General features: G+C 41.3%; 1 protein-coding gene across 2 annotated transcripts in view; it reads left to right on the top strand.

The window, feature by feature from the left end:
- Nucleotides 1-16737, top strand: part of APLP1 (amyloid beta precursor like protein 1) — a 144935-nt gene that overhangs the window by 36513 nt on the left and 91685 nt on the right. The window lies entirely within an intron of this gene.

The following is a 16737-nucleotide window of genomic DNA, read 5'->3' as shown; positions in this document are numbered from 1 at the left end:
CCTTAGTACATTACTCCCCTCATGTTGTCCCCTTAGTACATTATTCCCCTCATGTGTTACCCTTAGTACATTATTCCCCTCATGTTGTCCCCTTCGTACATTATTCCCCTCATGTTGTCCCCTTAGTACATTATTCCCCTCATGTTGTCCCCTTAGTACATTACTCCCCTCATGTTGTCCCCTTAGTACATTATTCCCCTCATGTGTTACCCTTAGTACATTATTCCCCTCATGTTGTCCCCTTAGTACATTATTCCCCTCATGTTGTCCCCTTAGTACATTACTCCCCTCATGTTGTCCCCTTAGTACATTATTCCCCTCATGTTGTCCCCTTAGTACATTACTCCCCTCATGTTGTCCCCTTAGTACATTACTCCCCTCATGTTGTCCCCTTAGTACATTATTCCTCTCATGTTGTCCCCTTAGTACATTATTCCCCTCATGTTGTCCCCTTAGTACATTACTCCCCTCATGTTGTCCCCTTAGTACATTACTCCTCTCATGTTGTCCCCTTAGTACATTACTCCCCTCATGTTGTCCCCTTAGTACATTATTCCCCTCATGTTGTCCCCTTAGTACATTACTCCCCTCATGTTGTCCCCTTAGTACATTATTCCCCTCATGTTGTCCCCTTAGTACATTACTCCCCTCATGTTGTCCCCTTAGTACATTATTCCCCTCATGTTGTCCCCTTAGTACATTATTCCCCTCATGTTGTCCCCTTAGTACATTACTCCCCTCATGTTGTCCCCTTAGTACATTATTCCCCTCATGTTGTCCCCTTAGTACATTACTCCCCTCATGTTGTCCCCTTAGTACATTATTCCCCTCATGTTGTCCCCTTAGTACATTATTCCCCTCATGTTGTCCCCTTAGTACATTACTCCCCTCATGTTGTCCCCTTAGTACATTACTCCCCTCATGTTGTCCCCTTAGTACATTACTCCCCTCATGTTGTCCCCTTAGTACATTACTCCCCTCATGTTGTCCCCTTAGTACATTATTCCCCTCATGTTGTCCCCTTAGTACATTATTCCCCTCATGTTGTCCCCTTAGTACATTATTCCCCTCATGTTGTCCCCTTAGTACATTATTCCTCTCATGTTGTCCCCTTAGTACATTATTCCCCTCATGTTGTCCCCTTAGTACATTATTCCCCTCATGTTGTCCCCTTAGTACATTATTCCCCTCATGTTGTCCCCTTAGTACATTACTCCCCTCATGTTGTCCCCTTAGTACATTATTCCCCTCATGTTGTCCCCTTAGTACATTATTCCCCTCATGTTGTCCCCTTAGTACATTATTCCCCTCATGTTGTCCCCTTAGTACATTATTCCCCTCATGTTGTCCCCTTAGTACATTATTCCCCTCATGTTGTCCCCTTAGTACATTATTCCCCTCATGTTGTCCCCTTAGTACATTACTCCTCTCATGTTGTCCCCTTAGTACATTATTCCCCTCATGTTGTCCCCTTAGTACATTATTCCCCTCATGTTGTCCCCTTAGTACATTATTCCCCTCATGTTGTCCCCTTAGTACATTATTCCTCTCATGTTGTCCCCTTAGTACATTATTCCCCTCATGTTGTCCCCTTAGTACATTACTCCCCTCATGTTGTCCCCTTAGTACATTATTCCTCTCATGTTGTCCCCTTAGTACATTACTCCCCTCATGTTGTCCCCTTAGTACATTATTCCTCTCATGTTGTCCCCTTAGTACATTATTCCCCTCATGTTGTCCCCTTAGTACATTACTCCCCTCATGTTGTCCCCTTAGTACATTATTCCTCTCATGTTGTCCCCTTAGTACATTATTCCTCTCATGTTGTCCCCTTAGTACATTATTCCCCTCATGTTGTCCCCTTAGTACATTATTCCCCTCATGTTGTCCCCTTAGTACATTACTCCCCTCATGTTGTCCCCTTAGTACATTACTCCCCTCATGTTGTCCCCTTAGTACATTATTCCCCTCATGTTGTCCCCTTAGTACATTACTCCCCTCATGTTGTCCCCTTAGTACATTATTCACCTCATGTTGTCCCCTTAGTACATTACTCCCCTCATGTTGTCCCCTTAGTACATTATTCCCCTCATGTTGTCCCCTTAGTACATTATTCCCCTCATGTTGTCCCCTTAGTACATTATTCCTCTCATGTTGTCCCCTTAGTACATTATTCCCCTCATGTTGTCCCCTTAGTACATTATTCCCCTCATGTTGTCCCCTTAGTACATTATTCCCCTCATGTTGTCCCCTTAGTACATTATTCCCCTCATGTTGTCCCCTTAGTACATTACTCCCCTCATGTTGTCCCCTTAGTACATTATTCCCCTCATGTTGTCCCCTTCGTACATTACTCCCCTCATGTTGTCCCCTTAGTACATTATTCCCCTCATGTTGTCCCCTTAGTACATTACTCCCCTCATGTTGTCCCCTTAGTACATTATTCCCCTCATGTTGTCCCCTTAGTACATTATTCCTCTCATGTTGTCCCCTTAGTACATTATTCCCCTCATGTTGTCCCCTTAGTACATTACTCCCCTCATGTTGTCCCCTTAGTACATTATTCCCCTCATGTTGTCCCCTTAGTACATTATTCCCCTCATGTTGTCCCCTTAGTACATTATTCCCCTCATGTTGTCCCCTTAGTACATTACTCCCCTCATGTTGTCCCCTTAGTACATTATTCCCCTCATGTTGTCCCCTTAGTACATTACTCCCCTCATGTTGTCCCCTTAGTACATTACTCCCCTCATGTTGTCCCCTTAGTACATTACTCCCCTCATGTTGTCCCCTTAGTACATTATTCCCCTCATGTTGTCCCCTTAGTACATTATTCCCCTCGTATTACCCCATATTATCAGGCCGCTGACAACACAGTTCTCCCAGTCACCTCTTCTGTCCTGTCTCTTCCCGCGCGCTCTTTTCCCGGGCTCCACAATCCTTCAGAGAACCGCTTCTCCCGCCGCCCGCTCTGAGGTAAAGTGACGTCATCAGCGAGTCGGGCGCAGGGGCGGACCTCCCGGCGGCCATTACTGTAGATAGAGGATAGTCAGTGAATAGTGTGTGATGTGATAGAGGATAGTCAGTGTATAGTGTGTGATGTGATAGAGTATAGTCAGTGTATAGTGTGTGATGTGATAGAGGATAGTCAGTGTATAGTGTGTGATGTGATAGAGGATAGTCAGTGTATAGTGTGTGATGTGATAGAGTATAGTCAGTGTATAGTGTGTGATGTGATAGAGGATAGTCAGTGTATAGTGTGTGATGTGATAGAGGATAGTCAGTGTATAGTGTGTGATGTGATAGAGGATAGTCAGTGTATAGTGTGTGATGTGATAGAGGATAGTCAGTGTATAGTGTGTGATGTGATGTGATAGAGGATAGTCAGTGTATAGTGTGTGATGTGATGTGATAGAGGATAGTCAGTGTATAGTGTGTGATGTGATAGAGGATAGTCAGTGTATAGTGTGTGATGTGATAGAGGATAGTCAGTGTATAGTGTGTGATGTGATAGAGGATAGTCAGTGAATAGTGTGTGATGTGATAGAGGATAGTCAGTGTATAGTGTGTGATGTGATAGAGGATAGTCAGTGAATAGTGTGTGATGTGATAGAGGATAGTCAGTGTTTAGTGTGTGATGTGATAGAGGATAGTCAGTGTATAGTGTGTGATGTGATAGAGGATAGTCAGTGTATAGTGTGTGATGTGATAGAGTATAGTCAGTGTATAGTGTGTGATGTGATAGAGGATAGTCAGTGTATAGTGTGTGATGTGATAGAGTATAGTCAGTGTATAGTGTGTGATGTGATAGAGGATAGTCAGTGTATAGTGTGTGATGTGATAGAGGATAGTCAGTGTATAGTGTGTGATGTGATAGAGGATAGTCAGTGTATAGTGTGTGATGTGATAGAGGATAGTCAGTGTATAGTGTGTGATGTGATAGAGGATAGTCAGTGTATAGTGTGTGATGTGATAGAGGATAGTCAGTGTATAGTGTGGCGGCCCAGTGGTCAGTGTATAATGTGGCGGCCTATAGAATATTGCCATATAGTGCCTATAGAATATTGTCATATAGTACCTGTAGAATATTGCCATATAGTGCCTATAGAATATTGCCATATAGTGCCTATAGAATATTGCCATATAGTGCCTATAGAATATTGTCATATAGTACCTGTAGAATATTGCCATATAGTGCCTATAGAATAGTGTCATATAGTGCCTACAGAATATTGTCATATAGTGCCCATAGAATAGTACCATATAATGCCTATAGAATAGTGTAATATAGTGCCCATAGAATAGTATCATATAGTGCCTACAGAATATTGTCATATAGTGCCCATAGAATATTGCCATATAGTGCCTATAGAATATTGCCATATAGTGCCTATAGAATATTGCCATATAGTGCCTACAGAATATTGTCATATAGTGCCCATAGAATAGTACCATATAATGCCTATAGAATAGTGTAATATAGTGCCTACAGAATATTGTCATATAGTGCCCATAGAATAGTGTCATATAGTGCCCATAGAATAGTGTCATATAGTGCCCATAGAATAGTGTCATATAGTGCCCATAGAATAGTGTCATATAGTGCCTACAGAATAGTGTAATATAGTGCCTACAGAATAGTGTCATATAGTGCCCATAGAATAGTGTCATATAGTGCCCATAGAATAGTGTCATATAGTGCCTACAGAATAGTGTAATATAGTGCCTACAGAATAGTGTCATATAGTGCCCATAGAATAGTGTCATATAGTGCCTACAGAATAGTGTCATATAGTGCCCATAGAATAGTGTAATATAGTGCCCATAGAATAGTGTAATATAGTGCCCATAGAATAGTGTCATATAGTGCCCATAGAATAGTGTCATATAGTGCCCATAGAATAGTGTCATATAGTGCCCATAGAATAGTGTAATATAGTGCCTACAGAATATTGTCATATAGTGCCCATAGAATAGTGTCATATAGTGCCTACAGAATAGTGTCATATAGTGCCTACAGAATAGTGTCATATAGTGCCCATAGAATAGTGTCATATAGTGCCTACAGAATAGTGTCATATAGTGCCCATAGAATAGTGTAATATAGTGCCCATAGAATAGTGTCATATAGTGCCTATAGAATATTGTCATATAGTGCCCATAGAATAGTGTAATATAGTGCCCATAGAATAGTGTCATATAGTGCCCATAGAATAGTGTCATATAGTGCCCATAGAATAGTGTAATATAGTGCCCATAGAATAGTGTAATATAGTGCCTACAGAATAGTGTCATATAGTGCCCATAGAATAGTGTCATATAGTGCCCATAGAATAGTGTAATATAGTGCCTACAGAATAGTGTAATATAGTGCCCATAGAATATTGTCATATAGTGCCTACAGAATATTGTCATATAGTGCCTACAGAATAGTGTCATATAGTGCCCATAGAATAGTGTAATATAGTGCCCATAGAATAGTGTCATATAGTGCCCATAGAATAGTGTAATATAGTGCCCATAGAATAGTGTCATATAGTGCCCATAGAATAGTGTAATATAGTGCCCATAGAATAGTGTCATATAGTGCCCATAGAATAGTGTAATATAGTGCCCATAGAATAGTGTCATATAGTGCCCATAGAATAGTGTAATATAGTGCCCATAGAATAGTGTCATATAGTGCCCATAGAATAGTGTCATATAGTGCCCATAGAATAGTGTAATATAGTGCCCATAGAATAGTGTAATATAGTGCCTACAGAATATTGTCATATAGTGCCCATAGAATAGTTTCATATAGTGCCCATAGAATAGTGTCATATAGTGCCCATAGAATAGTGTCATATAGTGCCTACAGAATATTGTCATATAGTGCCCATAGAATAGTTTCATATAGTGCCCATAGAATAGTGTCATATAGTGCCCATAGAATAGTGTCATATAGTGCCCATAGAATAGTGTAATATAGTGCCCATAGAATAGTGTAATATAGTGCCTACAGAATATTGTCATATAGTGCCCATAGAATAGTGTAATATAGTGCCTACAGAATAGTGTCATATAGTGCCCATAGAATAGTGTCATATAGTGCCTACAGAATATTGTCATATAGTGCCCATAGAATAGTGTAATATAGTGCCTACAGAATAGTGTCATATAGTGCCCATAGAATAGTGTCATATAGTGCCCATAGAATAGTGTAATATAGTGCCTACAGAATAGTGTAATATAGTGCCCATAGAATATTGTCATATAGTGCCCATAGAATAGTGTCATATAGTACCTATAGAATAGTGTAATATAGTGCCCATAGAATAGTGTAATATAGTGCCTACAGAATATTGTCATATAGTGCCCATAGAATAGTGTAATATAGTGCCCATAGAATAGTGTCATATAGTGCCCATAGAATAGTGTCATATAGTGCCCATAGAATAGTGTAATATAGTGCCTACAGAATAGTGTCATATAGTGCCCATAGAATAGTGTCATATAGTGCCCATAGAATAGTGTAATATAGTGCCCATAGAATAGTGTCATATAGTGCCCATAGAATAGTGTAATATAGTGCCCATAGAATAGTGTAATATAGTGCCCATAGAATAGTGTCATATAGTGCCTACAGAATATTGTCATATAGTGCCCATAGAATAGTTTCATATAGTGCCCATAGAATAGTGTCATATAGTGCCCATAGAATAGTGTCATATAGTGCCCATAGAATAGTGTAATATAGTGCCCATAGAATAGTGTAATATAGTGCCTACATAATAGTGTCATATAGTGCCCATAGAATAGTGTCATATAGTGCCCATAGAATTTTGTCATATAGTGCCCATAGAATAGTGTAATATAGTGCCCATAGAATAGTGTCATATAGTGCCCATAGGATTTTGTCATATAGTGCCCATAGAATAGTGTAATATAGTGCCCATAGAATAGTGTCATATAGTGCCCATAGAATAGTGTCATATAGTGCCTACAGAATATTGTCATATAGTGCCCATAGAATAGTGTAATATAGTACCTATAGAATAGTGTAATATAGTGCCCATAGAATAGTGTCATATAGTGCCCATAGAATATTGTCATATAGTGCCCATAGAATAGTGTCATATAGTGCCTATAGAATACTGCCATATAGTGCCTACAGAATATTGTCATATAGTGCCTACAGAATAGTGTCATATAGTGCCCATAGAATAGTGTCATATAGTGCCTATAGAATAATGTCATATAGTGCCCATAGAATAGTGTCATATAGTGCCCATAGAATAGTGTCATATAGTGCCTACAGAATAGTGTCATATAGTGCCCATAGAATAGTGTAATATAGTGCCTACAGAATAGTGTCATATAGTGCCTACAGAATAGTGTCATATAGTGCCCATAGAATAGTGTCATATAGTGCCCATAGAATAGTGTAATATAGTGCCTACAGAATAGTGTCATATAGTGCCTACAGAATAGTGTCATATAGTGCCCATAGAATAGTGTCATATAGTGCCCATAGAATAGTGTAATATAGTGCCCATAGAATAGTGTCATATAGTGCCCATAGAATAGTGTCATATAGTGCCTACAGAATATTGTCATATAGTGCCCATAGAATAGTGTCATATAGTGCCCATAGAATAGTGTCATATAGTGCCCATAGAATAGTGTAATATAGTGCCTACAGAATAGTGTCATATAGTGCCCATAGAATAGTGTCATATAGTGCCCATAGAATATTGTCATATAGTGCCCATAGAATAGTGTCATATAGTGCCCATAGAATAGTGTCATATAGTGCCCATAGAATAGTGTCATATAGTGCCCATAGAATAGTGTAATATAGTGCCTACAGAATAGTGTCATATAGTGCCCATAGAATAGTGTAATATAGTGCCTACAGAATATTGTCATATAGTGCCCATAGAATAGTTTCATATAGTGCCCATAGAATAGTGTCATATAGTGCCCATAGAATAGTGTCATATAGTGCCCATAGAATAGTGTAATATAGTGCCTACAGAATATTGTCATATAGTGCCCATAGAATAGTGTAATATAGTGCCTACAGAATAGTGTCATATAGTGCCCATAGAATAGTGTAATATAGTGCCTACATAATACTGTCATATAGTGCCTACAGAATAGTGTCATATAGTGCCTACAGAATAGTGTCATATAGTGCCCATAGAATAGTGTCATATAGTGCCCATACTAACCGATGTGGTCTTAAATGGCAGATGATCCTCAACCCCAAGTGCAGTTGTGCATTTATACCGGAGTGGAGGTCCTGCACTTGTGCACCACAATATAAGTCACTGCTCTGGTGGATGTAACAATGACATTAACCCTCAATACTGATGTAAAATGGTTCGATGTGATAGTGATAGAGGATGTGATAGAGGATAGTCAGTGTATAGTGTGTGATGTGATAGAGGATAGTCAGTGTATAGTGTGTGATGTGATAGAGGATAGTCAGTGAATAGTGTGTGATGTGATAGAGGATAGTCAGTGTATAGTGTGTGATGTGATAGAGGATAGTCAGTGTATAGTGTGTGATGTGATAGAGGATAGTCAGTGTATAGTGTGTGATGTGATAGAGGATAGTCAGTGTATAGTGTGTGATGTGATAGAGTATAGTCAGTGTATAGTGTGTGATGTGATAGAGGATAGTCAGTGTATAGTGTGTGATGTGATAGAGGATAGTCAGTGTATAGTGTGTGATGTGATAGAGGATAGTCAGTGTATAGTGTGTGATGTGATAGAGGATAGTCAGTGTATAGTGTGTGATGTGATAGAGGATAGTGAGTGTATAGTGTGTGATGTGATAGAGGATAGTCAGTGTATAGTGTGTGATGTGATAGAGGATAGTCAGTGTATAGTGTGTGATGTGATAGAGTATAGTCAGTGTATAGTGTGTGATGTGATAGAGGATAGTCAGTGTATAGTGTGTGATGTGATAGAGGATAGTCAGTGTATAGTGTGTGATGTGATAGAGGATAGTCAGTGTATAGTGTGTGATGTGATAGAGGATAGTCAGTGAATAGTGTGCCTACAGAATAGTGTCATATAGTGCCCATAGAATAGTGTAATATAGTGCCTACAGAATATTGTCATATAGAATAGTGTAATATAGTGCCCATAGAATAGTGTCATATAGTGCCCATAGAATAGTGTAATATAGTGCCTACAGAATATTGTCATATAGTGCCTACAGAATATTGTCATATAGAATAGTGTAATATAGTGCCCATAGAATAGTGTAATATAGTGCCCATAGAATAGTGTCATATAGTGCCCATAGAATAGTGTAATATAGTGCCCATAGAATAGTGTAATATAGTGCCCATAGAATAGTGTCATATAGTACCTATAGAATAGTGTAATATAGTGCCCATAGAATAGTGTAATATAGTGCCCATAGAATAGTGTAATATAGTGCCCATAGAATAGTGTCATATAGTGCCCATAGAATAGTGTAATATAGTGCCTACAGAATATTGTCATATAGAATAGTGTAATATAGTGCCCATAGAATAGTGTCATATAGTGCCCATAGAATAGTGTAATATAGTGCCTACAGAATATTGTCATATAGTGCCTACAGAATATTGTCATATAGAATAGTGTAATATAGTGCCCATAGAATAGTGTAATATAGTGCCCATAGAATAGTGTCATATAGTGCCCATAGAATAGTGTAATATAGTGCCCATAGAATAGTGTAATATAGTGCCCATAGAATAGTGTCATATAGTACCTATAGAATAGTGTAATATAGTGCCCATAGAATAGTGTAATATAGTGCCCATAGAATAGTGTAATATAGTGCCCATAGAATAGTGTCATATAGTGCCCATAGAATAGTGTCATATAGTGCCTATAGAATAGTGTCATATAGTGCCCATAGAATAGTGTAATATAGTGCCCATAGAATAGTGTCATATAGTGCCCATAGAATAGTGTCATATAGTGCCCATAGAATAGTGTAATATAGTGCCCATAGAATAGTGTAATATAGTGCCCATAGAATAGTGTAATATAGTGCCCATAGAATAGTGTCATATAGTGCCCATAGAATAGTGTCATATAGTGCCCATAGAATAGTGTCATATAGTGCCTACAGAATAGTGTCATATAGTGCCCATAGAATAGTGTCATATAGTGCCTACAGAATAGTGTCATATAGTGCCTACAGAATAGTGTCATATAGTGCCTACAGAATAGTGTCATATAGTGCCTACAGAATAGTGTCATATAGTGCCTACATAATACTGTCATATAGTGCCTACAGAATAGTGTCATATAGTGCCCATAGAATAGTGTCATATAGTGCCCATAGAATATTGTCATATAGTGCCTACAGAATAGTGTCATATAGTGCCCATAGAATAGTGTCATATAGTGCCCATAGAATAGTATCATATAGTGCCCATAGAATAGTGTCATATAGTGCCTACAGAATAGTGTAATATAGTGCCTACAGAATAGTGTCATATAGTGCCCATAGAATAGTGTCATATAGTGCCCATAGAATAGTGTCATATAGTGCCCATAGAATAGTGTCATATAGTGCCTACAGAATAGTGTAATATAGTGCCTACAGAATAGTGTCATATAGTGCCTACATAATAGTGTCATATAGTGCCCATAGAATAGTGTCATATAGTGCCTACAGAATATTGTCATATAGTGCCTACATAATACTGTCATATAGTGCCTACAGAATAGTGTCATATAGTGCCCATACTAACCGATGTGGTCTTAAATGGCAGATGATCCTCAACCCCAAGTGCAGTTGTGCATTTATACCGGAGTGGAGGTCCTGCACTTGTGCACCACAATATAAGTCACTGCTCTGGTGGATGTAACAATGACATTAACCCTCAATACTGATGTAAAATGGTTCGCCAGAGTATCCTTATATGAAGGACCTACCTGAGCCCGCACACCACCACCAAGGACCTAACACTAACCTACCTGAGCCCGCACACCACCACCAAGGACCTAACACTAACCTACCTGAGCCCGCACACCAACACCAAGGACCTAACACTAACCTACCTGTGCCGGATAAGCAAAACCAGGAACCAAATTACAGCAGCATCAGGTCCGACTTGTAGACTGCTCCCAGGTTCCCTCCAGTGTGGCTGATCACATACAATGGGAGGGGGAGACAGGCTACAAGCCCCACCCTGGGTGGCTAATATAGTGCCGGCCTCACAGGTGAAGCCTTAAAGGGGTTCTCCGGTGCTTATACATCTTGTCCCCTATCCAAAGGATAGGGGATAAGATGCTTGATCGCGGGAGTCCCGCAGCTGGGGACCCCCGTGATCTTGCACGCGGCACCCAGTTTGTAATCAGTCCCCGGAGCATGTTCGCTCTGGGTCTGATTACTGGCGACCACAGGGCCGACAGCATGTGACGTCACGCTCCGCCCCTCAATGCAAGCCTATGGGAGGGGGCGTGACAGCTGTAGGGGGCTTGCATTGATGGGCGGAGCATGACGTCACATGGGGGCAGAGGCGTGATGTCACACGCCGTCGGCCCTGCGGTCGCCGGTAATCGGAACCGGAGCAAACACACTCCGGGGACTGATTACAAACAGGGTGCCGCGTGCAAGATCACGGGGGTCCCCAGCGGTGGGACTCCCGCGATCAAGCATCTTATGCCCTATCCTTTGGATAGGGGATAAGATGTGTAAGCAGCGGAGTACCCCTTTAAGGCTACCCAGTATGATAAAAGGGGCATTATTATAAACTTTAGACATTAAACAGCTTACATTAACGTGGTCTGCAATGGCAAGAGATACTCACCTATATTGTGGTGCACAAGTGCAGGACCTCCACCCCAGCTCAAAGTGAACAGCTGCACTTGGGGTTGAGGATCATCTGCCATTTCAGACCACATCGATGTAGTTGTTTAAAGTTCATGCATCCACACGTTTATCTGGTGTAGGAGGCCATTGTGGTACTTATGATTGTCTGCAGGCGTCCTCCATTGTATGCATATTATGCTGGGGATCACCCATTGCAACGGACACAAGTGCAGGAGTATCTCTTGCCATTGCAGACCATGCTAATATAAGCTGTTTTTGATGCATATAGTGCCCATAGAATAGTGTCATATAGTGTCTACAGAATATTGCCATATAGTGCCTATAGAATATTGTCATGTAGGGCCCATAGAATAGTGCCATATAATGCCCATAGAGTAGTGCCATATAGTGCCTATAGAAAAGTGCCCATAGAATAGTGCCAGATAGTGCCTATAGACTAGTGCCATATAGTGCCTATAGAATAGTGCCATATAATGCCCATAGAGTAGTGCCATATAGTGCCCATAGAATAGTGTCATATAGTGCCTATAGAATAGTGTCATATAGTGCCTACAGAATAGTGCCTACAAAATACTGCCCATAGAATAGTGTCATATAGTGCCTATATAATAGTTTCATATAGTGCCCATAGAATAGTATCATATAGTCCCTATAGAATAGTTTCATATAGTGCCCATAGAATAGTGTCATATAGTGCCTATAGAATAGTTTCATATAGTGCCCATAGAATAGTGTCATATAGTGCCTATAGAATAGTGTCATATAGTGCCCATAGAATAGTGTCATATAGTCCCTATAGAATAGTTTCATATAGTGCCCATAGAATAGTGTCATATAGTGCCTATAGAATAGTTTCATATAGTGCCCATAGAATATTGTCATATAGTGCCTATAGAATAGTTTCATATAGTGCCCATAGAATAGTGTCATATAGTGTCTACAGAATATTGCCATATAGTGCCTATAGAATATTGTCATGTAGGGCCCATAGAATAGTGCCATATAATGCCCATAGAGTAGTGCCATATAGTGCCTATAGAAAAGTGCCCATAGAATAGTGCCAGATAGTGCCTATAGACTAGTGCCATATAGTGCCTATAGAATAGTGCCATATAATGCCCATAGAGTAGTGCCATATAGTGCCCATAGAATAGTGTCATATAGTGCCTATAGAATAGTGTCATATAGTGCCTACAGAATAGTGCCTACAAAATACTGCCCATAGAATAGTGTCATATAGTGCCTATATAATAGTTTCATATAGTGCCCATAGAATAGTGTCATATAGTCCCTATAGAATAGTTTCATATAGTGCCCATAGAATAGTGTCATATAGTGCCTATAGAATAGTGTCATATAGTGCCCATAGAATAGTGTCATATAGTCCCTATAGAATAGTTTCATATAGTGCCCATAGAATAGTGTCATATAGTGCCCATAGAATAGTGTCATATAGTGCCTATAGAATAGTTTCATATAGTGCCCATAGAATATTGTCATATAGTGCCCATAGAATATTGTAATATAGTGCCTATAGAATAGTTTCATATAGTGCCCATAGAATAGTGTCATATAGTGCCTACAGAATAGTGCCTATAGAATATTGCCCGTAGAATAGTGCCTACAAAATAGTGCCATATAGTGCCTACAGAATAGTGCTTATATAATAGTGCCTATAGAATAGTGCCTACAAAATAGTGCCTATAGAATAGTGTCATATAGTGCCTATAGAATAGTTTCATATAGTGCCTATAGAATAGTGTCATATAGTGCCTATAGAATAGTTTCATATAGTGCCTATAGAATAGTGTCATATAGTGCCCATAGAATAGTGTCATATAGTGCCTATAGAATAGTGTCATATAGTGCCTATAGAATAGTTTCATATAGTGCCTATAGAATAGTGTCATATAGTGCCTACAGAATAGTGCCTATAGAATATTGCCCGTAGAATAGTGCCTATAGAATAGTGCTTATATAATAGTGCCTATGGAATAGTGCCTACAAAATAGTGCCTATGGAATAGTGTCATATAATGCCTATAGAATAGGGCCATATTGTGCCTATAGAATGGTGCCATATAGTACATATAGAATAGTGTCATATAGTGCCTATAGAATAGTGTCATATAATGCCTATAGAATAGGGCCATATGGTGCCTATAGAATGGTGCAATATAGTGCCTATAGAATAGTGTCATATAATGCCTATAGAATAGGGCCATATGGTGCCTATAGAATGGTGCCATATAGTACATATAGAATGGTGCCATACAATGCCTATAGAATAGGGCCATATTGTGCCTATAGAATGGTGCCTTATAGTACATATAGAATGGTGCCATATTGTGCCTATAGAATATGGCAATATAGTGCATATAGAATGGTGCCATATAGCAACTCATAGTGCCTATAGAATAGTGCCTATAGAATAGGGCCATATAATGCCTATAGAATAGTGCCATATAGTGCCTATAGAATAGTGCCATATAGTGCCTATAGAATAGTGCCATATAGTACCTATAGAATAGTGCCGTATAGTACCTATAGAATAGTGCCATATAGTACCTATAGAATAGTGTCTATAGAATAGCGCCATATAGTACCTATAGAATAGTGCCATATAGTACCTATAGAATAGTGCCATATAGTACCTATGGAATAGTGCCATATAGTACCCATAGAATAGTGCCTATAGAATAGCACCATATAGTACCTATAGAATAGTGCCGTATAGTACATGTAGAATAGTGCCATATGGTACCTATAGAATAGTGACTATAGAATAGCGCCATATAGTACCTATAGAATAGTGCCATATAGTACCTATAGAATAGCGCCATATAGTACCTATAGAATAGTGCCATATTGTGCCTATAGAATAGTGCCATATAGTACCTATAGAATAGTGCCATATAGTACCTGTAGAATAGTGTCTATAGAATAGCGCCATATAGTACCTATAGAATAGTGCCATATAGTACCTATAGAATAGTGCCATATAGTACCTATGGAATAGTGCCATATAGTACCTATAGAATAGTGTCATATAGTACCTATAGAATAGTGCTGTATGTTACCTATAGAATAGTGCCATATAGTGCCTATAGAATAGTGCCTATAGAATAGCGCCATATAGTACCTATAGAATAGTGCCATATAGTGCCTATAGAATAGTGCCATATAGTACCTATAGAATAGTGCCATATAGTGCCTATAGAATAGTGCCATATAGTACCTATAGAATAGTGCCATATAGTACCTATAGAATAGTGCCTATAGAATAGCGCCATATAGTACCTATAGAATAGTGCCATATAGTACCTATAGAATAGTGCCATATAGTACCTATAGAATAGTGCCATATAGTGCCTATAGAATAGTGCCATATAGTACCTATAGAATAGTGCCATAAAAATACAGCATTTTCATGATTAGTCATATGTGAACGTGTAAATATCATTACTGGCGCGGGGGGTTGTTGCTCCTGTTATATAACACTTTATAATGATTGTTTCCTATAATACCGCCCCACCGTATCTGGGTCACCGCCATCCGTATCTAATCTGCAATAATCATTATTTTCATGTTTCCAATTTCTATCCGTGCACACGATTCCGCTCACAGACGTAGATCGGCATCAGATTGAGGGGCTGCGGCTGTGACGCCATATGATGCTTATACCCTGTGGGTGAAGCTGGGAGCTTGGGCCATAGGGGCTGGAGACTGGATGGGGCCCCAGGGGCTGGAGCTTGGGCCATAGGGGCTGGAGACTGGATGGGGCCCCAGGGGCTGGAGCTTGGGCCATAGGGGCTGGAGACTGGATGGGGCCCCAGGGGCTGGAGCTTGGGCCATAGGGGCTGGAGACTGGATGGGGCCCCAAGGTCTGGAGCTTGGGCCATAGGGGCTGGAGACTGGATGGGGCCCCAGGGGCTGGAGCTTGGGCCATAGGGGCTGGAGACTGGATGGGGCCCCAGGGGCTGGAGCTTGGGCCATAGGGGCTGGAGACTGGATGGGGCCCCAGGGGCTGGAGCTTGGGCCATAGGGGCTGGAGACTGGATGGGGCCCCAGGTGCTGGAGCTTGGGCCATAGGGGCTGGAGACTGGATGGGGCCCCAGGTGCTGGAGCTTGGGCCATAGGGGCTGGAGACTGGATGGGGCCCCAGGTGCTGGAGCTTGGGCCATAGGGGCTGGAGATTGGATGGGGCCCCAGGGGCTGGAGCTTGGGCCATAGGGGCTGGAGATTGGATGGTGCCCCAGGGGCTGGAGCTTGGGCCATAGGGGCTGGAGACTGGATGGGGCCCCAGGGGCTGGAGCTTGGGCCATAGGGGCTGGAGACTGGATGGGGCCCCAGGGGCTGGAGCTTGGGCCATAGGGGCTGGAGACTGGATGGGGCCCCAGGGTCTGGAGCTTGGGCCATAGGGGCTGGAGACTGGATGGGGCCCCAGGGGCTGGAGCTTGGGCCATAGGGGCTGGAGACTGGATGGGGCCCCAGGGGCTGGAGCTTGGGCCATAGGGGCTGGAGACTGGATGGGGCCCCAGGGGCTGGAGCTTGGGCCATAGGGGCTGGAGACTGGATGGGGCCCCAGGTGCTGGAGCTTGGGCCATAGGGGCTGGAGACTGGATGGGGCCCCAGGTGCTGGAGCTTGGGCCATAGGGGCTGGAGACTGGATGGGGCCCCAGGTGCTGGAGCTTGGGCCATAGGGGCTGGAGATTGGATGGGGCCCCAGGGGCTGGAGCTTGGGCCATAGGGGCTGGAGATTGGATGGTGCCCCAGGGGCTGGAGACTAGAGCTTGGGCCCCAGGGGATGCAGACTGGATGGGGCCGAGGTGTCCTGTATATAAGGATGAGGCCATAATACTGTCATACTACACTGTACAGAGGATATGTGATGATTAATGG

The sequence above is a fragment of the Hyla sarda genome, unplaced genomic scaffold (genome assembly GCF_029499605.1).
Source record: "Hyla sarda isolate aHylSar1 unplaced genomic scaffold, aHylSar1.hap1 scaffold_290, whole genome shotgun sequence".
NCBI classification, from domain to species: domain Eukaryota; kingdom Metazoa; phylum Chordata; class Amphibia; order Anura; family Hylidae; genus Hyla; species Hyla sarda.
Note: the sequence above shows the minus strand (reverse complement) of the source record. Positions and strands in the feature narration are given on the sequence as shown.